This window comes from Nyctereutes procyonoides, unplaced genomic scaffold (assembly GCF_905146905.1).
Source record: "Nyctereutes procyonoides isolate TBG_1078 unplaced genomic scaffold, NYPRO_anot_genome, whole genome shotgun sequence".
NCBI lineage: Eukaryota > Metazoa > Chordata > Mammalia > Carnivora > Canidae > Nyctereutes > Nyctereutes procyonoides.
In genome coordinates, this window is record NW_026575046.1 from 52,165,530 (window position 1) to 52,177,780 (window position 12,251).

The following is a 12,251-nucleotide window of genomic DNA, read 5'->3' on the forward strand; positions in this document are numbered from 1 at the left end:
CACAGGCAGAGGGAGAAGCAGAGGGAGAAGCAGGCTCCATGCACTGGGAGCCCGACATGGGATTCAATCCCAGGTCTCCAGGATCGCGCCCTGGGCCAAAGGCAGGTGCTAAATCGCTGCGCCACCCAGGGATCTCCCAGAGCCGTCTTTAGGGAAAAGAGGCTCCTACTCAGGAGTACTTCCTCTCATTCTCCCGGTAACCTGTTCCGGTATAAACCATTTCCGTTTTATGATGAAATACTTCTGGGCATTACCCTCCTCATTAAAGAATTTCCCCCAATATCACCCAAGGCATTGTGGGTTCAGTTTTCAAGGTTATTTTATGCCCTTTTATCATAGGGAAAATCGCAGAGTTCAGTAATATCTCTCAAATGGGAATTTACTGTCGCAAATCCCAGAAATTGCCACTAGGTGGCGCTCGTAGGCTGCATATGGGGCTGTGTCCTTCAGCGAAAACCCTGAATGGGCCCCTGTAATCTCAGGGCTTCCCATTCAGCACGTCAAGTCAATACTGGCGCAAGACGGGATCACCATGCCTTCTGTTACACATACAGGCCGAGTAGATTTAGCAGACTTCTTAAAGGCCCTTAGGATTTGGGTAACGGTAAATGAGCACGGACTCATGCTGAAAGTCACCAGCTGAACTATCCCCTAATGAGAGAGTCAGCCTGTCCCCTGCAACTTTGAGGCCAGACACGGACTGCTCCTCTAGCTATGAAACCCCTAGACAGCATCACTGTTCAGTATAAGTCTGTCTGGCCCACACTGAAATTCTGTTGTTTACTATAACCACCTTCATGAATTATCTTAGCTACTGGAGAACTTGCAGCTTCTACATCAGCACCTGCTACTTCACCTTGCATTTTTATGTTCTGAGGACAGCTTCCTTCCTTAAACCCAAGAACTACCTCTGCCAGCTCTGAACTTATTTTCTGCAACTTCCTCACCCTTCTCTGCCTGCAGAGAGTTGAAGAGAGTGCCTAGCTCTCCTTTAGGCTTTGGCCAATTAAGGGAATGTGGTGGCTGGTTTGATCTTCTGTGCAGAAGATCAAACTTTCTTCATATCAGTAATAAGGCTGTTTCCCTTTATCATCTGTGTGTTTACTGAAGGAACACTTTCAATTTCCTTCAAGAACTTTCCCTTTGCATTTACCACTTGGCTGACTGCTCAACACATGAGGCCTAGCTTTCAGCACACTTCTTTGCTCAGCTTAATAAGCATTTCTAGCTTTTGATTTAAAGTGAGAAATATAAGACTCTTCCTTTAACTTAAACACTTAGAGACCACTGTAGAATTATTAATTGGCCTAATCTCAATATTGTTGTGTCTCTGGGAATAGGGAGGCCCTGGGAGGGGGGGAAAGACAGGGCAACGGCCAGTCAGTTGAGCAGTCATAACACACACAACACATATCAATTAAGTTCATCATCTTGGGCAGCCCGGGTGGCTCAGCGGGTTACCGCCGCCTTCAGCCCAAGGCGTGATCCTGGGGACCCAGGATCGAGTCCCACGTCGGGCTCCCTGCATGGAGCCTGCTTCTCCCTCTGCCTGTGTCTCTGCCCCCCTCTCTCTCTGTGTCTCTCATGAATAAATAAATAAAATCTTTAAAAAAACAAAGTTCATAATCTTAAGTGAGTATAGTTCTTGGTGCCCCACAACAATTACAATAGTGACATTCCTGATCACAAATCACCATAACAAATATGATGATAATGAAAAACTAGAAATATTGTGAGAATTACCAAAATGTGACACACAGATAGAAAATGAGCAAACACTGCTGGAAAAATCACCCCAACAGACTTGCTCAACACAAGGGTAGCCACAAATCTTCAATTTCTAAAAATTACAGTATCTGCAAAGCACAATAAAGTGAAGCACAATAAAACGAGGTATGCCTATACAAACTCGACCAACACTATTCCTTGCAGAAGCCAACCTGCTCATCCCAGGAAAATGTCAGGGAATCAAGAATTCTACCAGTGATATGAAAAGCTTGTTTTTCTGTGTTTCTGAATTTGTATAATTACTCTGATGTGCAGTGCTATTTGGCATGCTTTCTCTACAGAGGAGAAACAAGATTTATTCTTTAACATGGAAAGACTTCCTTGGATGGCTGACAAAAGTCAACCTTGGCACTGAGGCTGGGGTTTGGTAAAGCCCCAAGGGTACATTCTTTACAACCTCTATCCTGCCAGAGGTATGTTTAAGGTTCTCAGTTTGCATTCAGGACCTAAGGGCTATCACGCTGGCTACTACTAGGTTTCACAGACAGAAGCTTTAACTAGATGGGCATCATCTTCCTTGAGATCCTCAAGTTTGCCCACATGCCTGACTTGCCAGGAAGTGACCTCCTCACCATCCACAGGCTTGGACTTCATGGGCCATCAAATGAGCCACAGGCGGGCTCACTGGAGCACTGTGCAGGCACCTTTTCGACAGGTGTTCAGAGAGTGCTGAACAGCCCTGAGCGACACACAGTTGGGTACGGGCATAGTCACAATCAGCTCATCTAGCAACACCCTGGTAGGAAGGAGCAGGGATTGTGAGCCTACGTAGAGTTAGTGTCATGGGAAGTAAAGCTACTTGTTTGGCAATTCCTCAAAAAGTTAAACACAGAACTCCCACATGACTCAGCAATTCTACTCCTGGGTATCGCCAAAAGGTACAAGCAACCGGAAGTATCCATCACCAGATGAATACAATGTGGTATATTCATGCAATGAAATATCCCTTGGTCATCCTATATCGATACATGATAACCTTGAGGACACTGAAACCAAGCCCTAACCCTAAAAATATGACTCAGTGAAATAAGCCAGACACAAAAGGACAAATATTACATGACTACACTAATATTTGAGGTAAGGTATCTAGAATAGGCAAATTCAGACACAAGAGTGGAACAGAAGTTACCAGAGGGTATGGGGAGGAGGCAATGGGAGTTAGTGTTTAATAAGTAGAGTTTCAGTTCGGGAAGATGAAAAAGTTCTGGACATGGATGGCGGTGATGGTGGCACATTATAAATGTCCTTAATGTCACTGACCTTATACTTAAAAATGGTCAAAATGGTCAATTTTGTGTATTATGCATACAATTTATGTATATTTTACCAAAAAAAAATTTTTTTTAAAGGACGGTAACGTGGTCCAGGCAGTTTAACATTTGACCACTATTCTGGGGATCCCTGGGTGGCGCAGTGGTTTGGCGCCTGCCTTTGGCCCAGGGCGCGATCCTGGAGACCCGGGATCGAATCCCACATTGGGCTTCCGGTGCATGGAGCCTGCTTCTCCCTCTGCCTGTGTCTCTGCCTCTCTCTCTGTGACTATCATAAATAAATAAAAATTAAAAAAAAAAACTGACCGCTATTCTGGGTAGTTTTATACACAAGGCAGGTCAATTATGTCATATTTTCAAAGAATCATCATCTTAGTAAGACATCTTCCAGCAGATATTTTTCCTTAATAATGATTGAAGGTTCAGACCCCACAATTCCTAGAAGTCAGGTACATATTGACAGGAAAGCTTAGGCAGAAAACAAAAACGTAAACGAAACCACCAAAAAACAACAACCAAAAAAACCCTGAACACCCACATCTACAAGATGAAACTATTTGGAGATTAAACACAATGCCTGGGAGAATAAATGGGAAGTGACTCCATTAGACATCACTCAAGGATAAGAACTAAAATAAGATATGTTTTCATCTCTGTGGTCTGGGCAAGTGAGCATGTAATTTGCCCTATAAATGGTGGGTGAGCTGATTCAGGGGCAAATCAGAGGAAGTCAGGTCTTCAACATTCCAGAAGAGTGGAGGACATGACACTGGAAAACTCTGGGAGAATTACACCTAGACCTGAGGGATGGTCTCCCTCAGGTGGGATGGAGGTGAAAAGGGATAGAGTAGAAGTTGGTCAGAAATGGGAGAAACAGCAGAAACAGAAAGGCAGGCAGGATTCCTGCCTTTGCACACCTGGGAGGGCTCACAGGAGAACCAGACCGGCTGCAAGAAGCTGTCTCCTCAGGTACCCTGCAGACATTGGATGTGCAGGATCGCAGCGGAGTAAATGCACGGGGGGGGGGGGGGGGGGCCTCGGCCCAGGGGCACCAGGTCCGCAGGACTGGAAGTACTTTATTTGATAAACCCACACAATTGTTTTTAGCAAGGTCTTTTCTTTACTCAGTGAAAAACTAAGGTCATAATTAAGTTTCTACTTTGAGAGATTCTCACCCTTTTTCAGTCATAAACATCCCCAGGGCATGATTCTCTCCTGTCTGTGGGTGGATGACATCCTCTCACTTAAATCGTAAATTGGCTTATTTAAGGGAACTTGCATTGCTGAGTATTCTTTGGGTGATATTAAATTTGTTCTCAAATGATATGCAGGGATAAACAGAAACTGAAGCAATTCAAGTCATGGCGTTAACAATAGAGGCCACATCTGGGGCACCTGGGTGGCTCAGTTGGTTAAGTGTCTGCCTTGGGCTCAGGTCATGATCCCAGGGTCCTGGGACAGAGCCCTAAGGGCTCTCTGCTCAACTGGGAGCCTGCCTCTCCCCCTGCTTCTCTGTCAAATAAATAAAATCTCAAAAAAAAAAAAAAAAAAGATATAGACCACACCTGGCACTTGGCTGGCTCAGTCTGGGGAGCATGTGACTCTTGATCTTAGGGTTGTGAGTTCAAACCCCACATTGTATGGCCAATTATTTAAATAAATAAAAAATTTTAAGGCATTAGACCACACCCTAGAAACATATATTTTTGCATTCTAGGTTTCAATTGCTATAAGCATATCTAAGGGGGAGGATCCTTATCAAAATCCGGATCAGATAACTCAAGAGTACAGAGGGAAAAAGCTAGGGCTGGTCTAAAATTTAGCTCCAGGGCAGCCCGGGTGGCTCAGTGGTTTAGCGCCGCCTTCCACTTGGGGCGTGATCCTGAAGACCAGGGATCGAGTCCCACGTCAGGCTCCCTGCATGGAGCCTGCTTCTCCCTCTGCCTCTCTCTCTCATGAATAAATGAAATCTTAAAAAAAAAAAAAAAAAAGATTGCTCTCATTGGATCTAGAGTGAATCATGGCTCAGGATTCCAGGTATCTGGAGCTATCAGCCAAGCAGTGGTGCCCAAAGAGTAGATCAGCTGAGCCTGTGCCACTGCACAGGCATGAGACCCAAATCTCCCAGTTTACTGCATCTAGGTCATCTCCATCACATGACTTCACCTCAGTCCAGGCTTGCCTACTTCCCTAACATTCCCCCTCTCCACAAGATCTCACTTCCCTCTAAATACTCACCTGTGAAGTCTCCCAAATTTACCAACTTAACCATTTCAAGTCCTTCCCTCCTTTTTTTTTTTTAAGAATTCATATTTTTTTAAAGATTTTATTTATTTATTCATGAGAGACACAGAGAGAGAGGGGCAGAGACACAGGCAGAAGGAGAAGCAGGCTCCATGCGGGGAGTCTGACGTGGGACTCGATTCCGGGTCTCCAGGATCAGGCCCTGGGCTGAAGGCAGCGCTAAACCGCCGAGCTGCCCTCCTTCCCTCCTTCTACATAAGAGATTCTCCCTCTGGTTGCCAATCCCCATTTGCATGAGCTGGGATTAGGCTCAGCTATATAAGAAAACCCAACACGATGGATGCATGCTCAGAAGTCGGTTTCTCTCCTTGTGAATGCCATCTACAGTGGTGGCCAGTCCAGGGATCGTAGCATGCTGCCCTCCAGATGGCCTCGTGCTCAGCAGCCTGTTGCCTGCAGGCTATTCACCCATGATCTCTAAGCCTCAAGCCTTCCTTTCTGTTTTTGTGTGGCACTGCTCCCAGGCTCCTCACCCAGCCGTCCTCCTGCTGAGTTGTGCCACTGGGAGGTATTAGATGGAAGGGGAAGCAGGAAGAAGGGACTTCCTTTTTTCCAAGGCTAGTAGCAGCAACATGAGCCAGGCGGTTCCAGTAGCATAGGGCTTACCCTGCCAACAGAGAAAGCACTGGCTTTCCCAGGCTCCCTCCCGACTGGAGCTGTGCCTCTCTTGCAAGTTCAAATAATCATCAGGGTTCTACCTTCTCACAGGTCTCAGCAAAAACCACAGGACCCTCCAAGCTCCAGGGTTCTGGTAACATCACCTCTCCCTTTTTGTCCCTCTGGCAGGTATGTTTCCCACACTGAATTTCTAGTATATCCCAGAGCCCCTTTTTGCTCTTTCAGCCATTCCACACCCCCATAACCAGCTCCCTATATTAAGCATCCTGTCTGAAATATCTAGTTGGCATGATGTCCAGACTGGATCCTGAATCATAAATCTGTCTTTTCAGCCAGACTTTGCATTCAGCGAAGACAGGAACTGTACCTCTGCATCCCTTGCCTACTGCCTAGTATATACTAGTTTACTAACAAAGATTTGTTGAATTAATTAGCCTTTAGTTCAGGATGGAAAATTGGAAATCAAAATAAAGCATGATAAAACCATGGACAAGATTATTTTAGTGCACATAGTCACTGCTGATATTATTGACTAAAATCAAGAAATGCCAAGTATTCATTAAGAGATTTTTTTAAAGATTTTATTTACTTATTCACACACAGAGAGAGAGGCAGAGACATAGGCAGAGGGAGAAGCAGGCTCCATGCAGGGAGCCCGATGTGGGACTCGATCCTGGGACCACGGGATCACACCCTGGGCTGAAGGCAGACGCTCAACTGCTGAGCCACCCAGGCATCCCTGTTCATGATTGTCTTATAACAATGCCCTGCCCTTTTGAAAACAAAAGCAAAGGGGTGCCAGAGTGGTTTGGTTGGTTAAGCATTCAACTCTTGATTTCAGCTCAGGTCATGATCTCAAGGGTTGTGAGATCAAGCCCTGGGTCAAGCTCATACTGGGCATGGAGCCTGCTTAAGATTCTCTCTCTCCTCCCTCTGTCCATTCCCCCATATCCCCAACTTTCTCTCTCTCTCAAAAAAAAAAAAAAAAAAAAAAAAAAAGACAAAATAAACTGTTAGGACTACACCAAAATAAAAATCTTTTGCACAGTGGGGAAAAAAAAATCAACAAAATGAAAAGGCAATCTACTGAATGGGAGAAGATATTTGCAAATCATATGTCCAATTAGCGGCTAATATCCAAAACATACAAAGTTAGACACCAAAACCACAAATAATTCGATTAAAAAGTGAGCAGAGGACCTAAATATACATTTTTCCAAAGAAGACATTACAGATAGCCAAGAGACAAAAATGCTCAACATCACTAATCAACAGGGAAATGCAAGTCAAAACTATAAGGGGTATCACCTCACATCTGTCAGAATGGCTAGAATCAAAAAGACAAGAATACATGTATGTGAGGATGTGGAGAAAAAGGAACCCTCGTGCACCATTAGGAACGTAAACTGGTCAGCCACGGTAGAAAAAATATGAAGGGTCCCTAAAAAATTAAATATAGAAATACAATATGATCCAGTAATTCCACTACTGGGCATTTACCCAAAGAAAATAAAAACACTAATTCAAACAAATATATGCTCTCCTATATTCATTGTCACATACAACAGTCAAGGTACAGAAGCAAGCCGTGTCCCATAGACAGACGAATGGGTAAAGATGTAGTATACGTACACGCAATGGAGTATCACTCAGCCGTAAAAAAGAACGAGATCTTGCATCTGCAACAACATGGACGGACCTAGAGGGTATTATGCTAAGGGAATTAAGTCAGGCAGAAAAAGATAGATACCATATTATTTCGCTTATATGTGAAATCTAAAAAAAAAAAAAAAACAAAACAAAGCAGACCCATAAATATAGAGAACTGATGGTTGCCAGAGGTGCAGGGAGGTAGGGGGATGGGCAAAATGGGTGAAGGGGGGTGGGAGAGAGAGGCCTTCAGTTATGGTACGAGTAAGTCACAGGGATGAAGAGTACAGCATAAGAAATATAGTCGATGGTATTGTAATAGCGCTGTACAGGGATGGCAACTATACTTGAGAGCATGGCCTCACGGAGTTGTCAAATCACTATATGGTACACCTGAAATCAACGTAACATTGTACATCAATATTTCAGTTAAAAACTCAGCAAAAGCTTCTAATAGGTAAAGTTAACATTTACTGAAATATTATATATGGAAAAAATGCACAAATCTTAAGCTCAGTGAATTTTCACTGTTTCCCGAAGCCAAATGCAGGTCTATGTCCATCTTCATCTAACTCTTTGAATCCACTTTCCATAATTTTGTTCCCCTTAAACAACATTACTGGTTGAGTCGTGTTCCCCAAAAAAAGTACTTGGAGTCCTAATCCCCAGGACTTCTGAATACAACTTTATATGGAAATAGGCTCTACGTAGATCTAATCAAGTTAAGGTGTGGTCGTGTGGGTGGCTAATCCAATGTTATTGATGTCCTTATACAAAAGGGAAATTTGGAGTTAGAAGGGAGATGATGTGAAGAAAGCCATGCACTGATGGAGTCAGAGATTGGGGTGAGAGATGTCTAGAAACCAAGGAAAGCCAAGGACAGCAGAGAATCTGAGAGACAATAAATTTCTGTTGTCTAAAACCACCAGTCCATAGGACTTAGTATGGCAGCTCTGAGAAACAAATACAAGTACTAACATTGCATAGATTATACTTACTAGACACTTTAAATTTGTTTTATACTACAAATATTCATTTCACCTGCTATCTCTACCAGACTAAGTTCCACATGGGACCAGAAATTCCTTTTACCCTCTATTGCATCCCAATATTTAGAACAGTGTGTGGGGCAGCCCCAGTGGCCCAGTGGTTTAGTGCCGCCTTTGGCCCGGGGTGTGGTCCTGGAGATCTGGGATCGAGTCTCGCATCGGGCTCCCTGCATGGAACCTGCTTCTCTCTCTGCCTGTGTCTCTGCCTCTCTCTCTCTCATGAATAAATCAATAAAATCTTTTTAAAAATAAAATAAAAAATAAATAAAACAGTGTGTGGCACAGAGTGGGCATGTCAATATTACCTGCAGTCCAGAGAAGACCCCCTACATATTAGAAACCTTGATATATTCACCGGCAAGAGGCAGGGCTGTTCTTAGCCTCAAATAACAGAAAACATGACTCACAGCAGTTTGAGCAAATACAAATTTATTTATTTATTTTTACATAAAAGCCCAGTGGTCAGGAGTCCAGGGCTGTGGCAGTACCTCAGTGATGCCCTAAGGACCCACACTCCATTTGCTCTGGTGTTCACTTCTGCCCTGGTGGCCACAGGGGGCCTCTGCATCTTTGGGGATCACCTCCACATTCCAGCAGGAAGAGGGTGGGCAAACAGCCACACCAGCTGCTATCTGACGCTTTTCACTGAGAACCTCCTCAACTGACTGTCTCCAGCATCTCAGCAGGCACAACTCTCAAAGAACCACCCTACCTAAGAAGCTGGAAAATGTAGCTGAGCATTTAGCCTTCTGGCAATGGAAGAGGAGGAAGACGGGGGAGCAGTATCCAGAGTACTTGATTCAGTGATGCTGGGCTCATTTGGAAGGATGAATGTTGGTAAATATGTTGGGACAACTGGCTAGGCATAGTGGGAAAACCAGATCCCTTTATTACACCCTACACAAAAGTTAATTCCACAGAGATTACACACTAAATTTGAACAGCAAAATTGGGGAAAAAATCTTTGGAAAAGATTAGTAAATGACATTAAAATGTAGACTGTATATCACATGACATCATTAGAAAAGCAAAAAGATAAGCATACTGAGTATCTGCAAAACACACAACCTAAGGATCACATGAAAACACACATATATCCACAAGAAAAAAAGGGAGGGGCAAAAAATTAGACCATCATGGAGGAAATACAAACAGATCTTTGAGGATGCAAAAATCCTTGACCTGATTAGTAGAGAAAGGCAAGTTAAAACTTTTACACCGGGGATCCCTGGGTGGCGCAGCGGTTTGGTGCCTGCCTTTGGCCCAGGGCGTGATCCTGGAGACCTGAGATTGAATCCCACGTCGGGCTCCCGGTGCATGGAGCCTGCTTCTCCCTCTGCCTGTGTCTCTGCCTCTCTCTCTCTCTCTCTGTGTGTGTGACTATCATAAATAAATTTAAAAAAAAAATAAAACTTTTACACCTATCGGGACGCCTGAGAGGCTCAGTGGTTGAGTGTCTGCCTTTTGGCTCAGGGCATGATCCTGGAGTCCTGGGACTGAGTCCCACATTGGGTTCCTTGTGACAAGCCTGTTTCTCCCTCTGCCTATGTCTGTGCCTGTGTGTGTCTCTCATGAATAAATAAAATCTTTAAAAAACTAAAACTTTTACACCTATCAGACTGTCAAAAAGTATACACTGACAGGGATCCCTGGGTGGTGCAGCGGTTTGGCGCCTGCCTTTGGCCCAGGGCGCGATCCTGGAGACCCGGGATCGAATCCCACATTGGGCTCCCGGTGCATGGAGCCTGCTTCTCCCTCTGCCTGTGTCTCTGCCTCTCTCTCTCTCTCTCTCTCTCTGTGTGTGACTATCATAAAAAAAAAAAAAAAAGTATACACTGACAAATATCAAATGCTAAGAAATGGGCCAAAGGAACCTCAGTCACCATGGTGGGAGAAGAATGGATACAACCCATTTTGGAGAGCAATCGGACATCTAGTAAAACTGGAATGTAGGTAAATTACAATCTGGCAGTTCCCGCACACTTGTGCTTGGAGGGAGATGCGCTCAAGAATGGTTAAAGCAGCATTCTAAGACCAAAAACCTAGAATCCATCCAAACATCCAGCAGTGGCCAAAGGGAGAGACTGGAGTCCACTCATGCCATATCTCAGCCACGTGTAATGCAAAGATTCACAAACAATGCGCAATTTTAAGATCTAATACATCTGCGTACCATTGGTAATTTTTAAAATGCAAAATAATACTATATACTTATGGATACATACCTCCATGGTAACATTTAAAAAAAAAAACACATTTAAAAAATCAAAATCCACAGCAATCACCTCCTAAATCACATATTTAGGGCAGGGGACAAAGAGGGATGCAAGTGTGTCAGCAATATTTTATTTCTCATGTTGCATAGCAGGCACAGGGAGATACATTTATATTTAACTTTTGTATGATGAAATAACTTCATTTTTTTAAAAGTATTTTTATTTATTCATGAGAGACACAGAGAGAGAGCAGAGACCTAGGCAGAGGGAGAAACAGGCTCCATGCAGGAAGTCCGATGTGGGACTCAATCCTAGGACTCCAGGATCACACTCTGGGCTGAAGGCAGATGCTTAACCGCTGAGCCACCCAGGCGTCCCTGAAATAACTTCATTTTTAAATGCACACAGCAAAAATGTGGATTACAGCAGCATGATCCCACATGTATGAAAAAGCGTATGTGAGAGCACACATTTAACCTTCTAGGGAAGCACCTCCAGGTATGAACTTTGAAAGAGATGCCAAGGAGACACTGACAGCTAAGAACAGACCACAACCACTTCAATATTGGCCTTCAAATCACTGGTCTAACACTGGCTGGTTCCCAAGCCTCTAAACTCATTCTAACCACCCAGTGTGGTTGTTTTAAAACTGCGATTGCCCTGCCGCCACCCGCCACCCCCCACCCCACCAATATACTCCCTTTGCCCACACCCTACTGACTTCTTAAACCCAAACTAGAGAATACAGAGGACTGACTTTCATTATCCAGGTGACTCCAATAATGCAGCCAAGGGCAAGAGCCATACAGTACAGGATGCCAATCTGCCTGATAATTCAGTAATTCAGGGAAGGCCAAGACAGGGCCAAAATTAAAAGCCAAGTATGGCGAGTGTGGTGCTGACGACGGTGGCTGTAGCAGCCAGAGTTCCAGACCCAGCTTTTTGTGTAGTGAGGACACAGTGCTAAGGAGGGAGATGGTCAGTGAGACAGGTGCCACTCAACCTAATGGATTTCCAGAGTCCAAGTGGTTTAAGTGTTGTGGAGAAAAATGAGTTAACACATGTCATCTGCTCAGAACCATGCCTGGCACATAGTAAGCACTCAAAGTTAGCTAATTTTCAAGTAAAGAAACCGTCTTGAGAGAAAATGCTCAGTAAAATATTTCAATAAAGATGTTATTCTTACAGCTCCCAGCCCCATGAGAAGAAAACACAGCTCAGACTTCTGTCACTGTGATCTTGTAAACAATCCTTTGACATCTAACCTGTGAAAGACAAGTATTACATATCGAGAAGGACATATCGAGAAGGACAAGAGAGTGAAGAGTGGATCAATGAGGAGCCCAGGAGAGTGA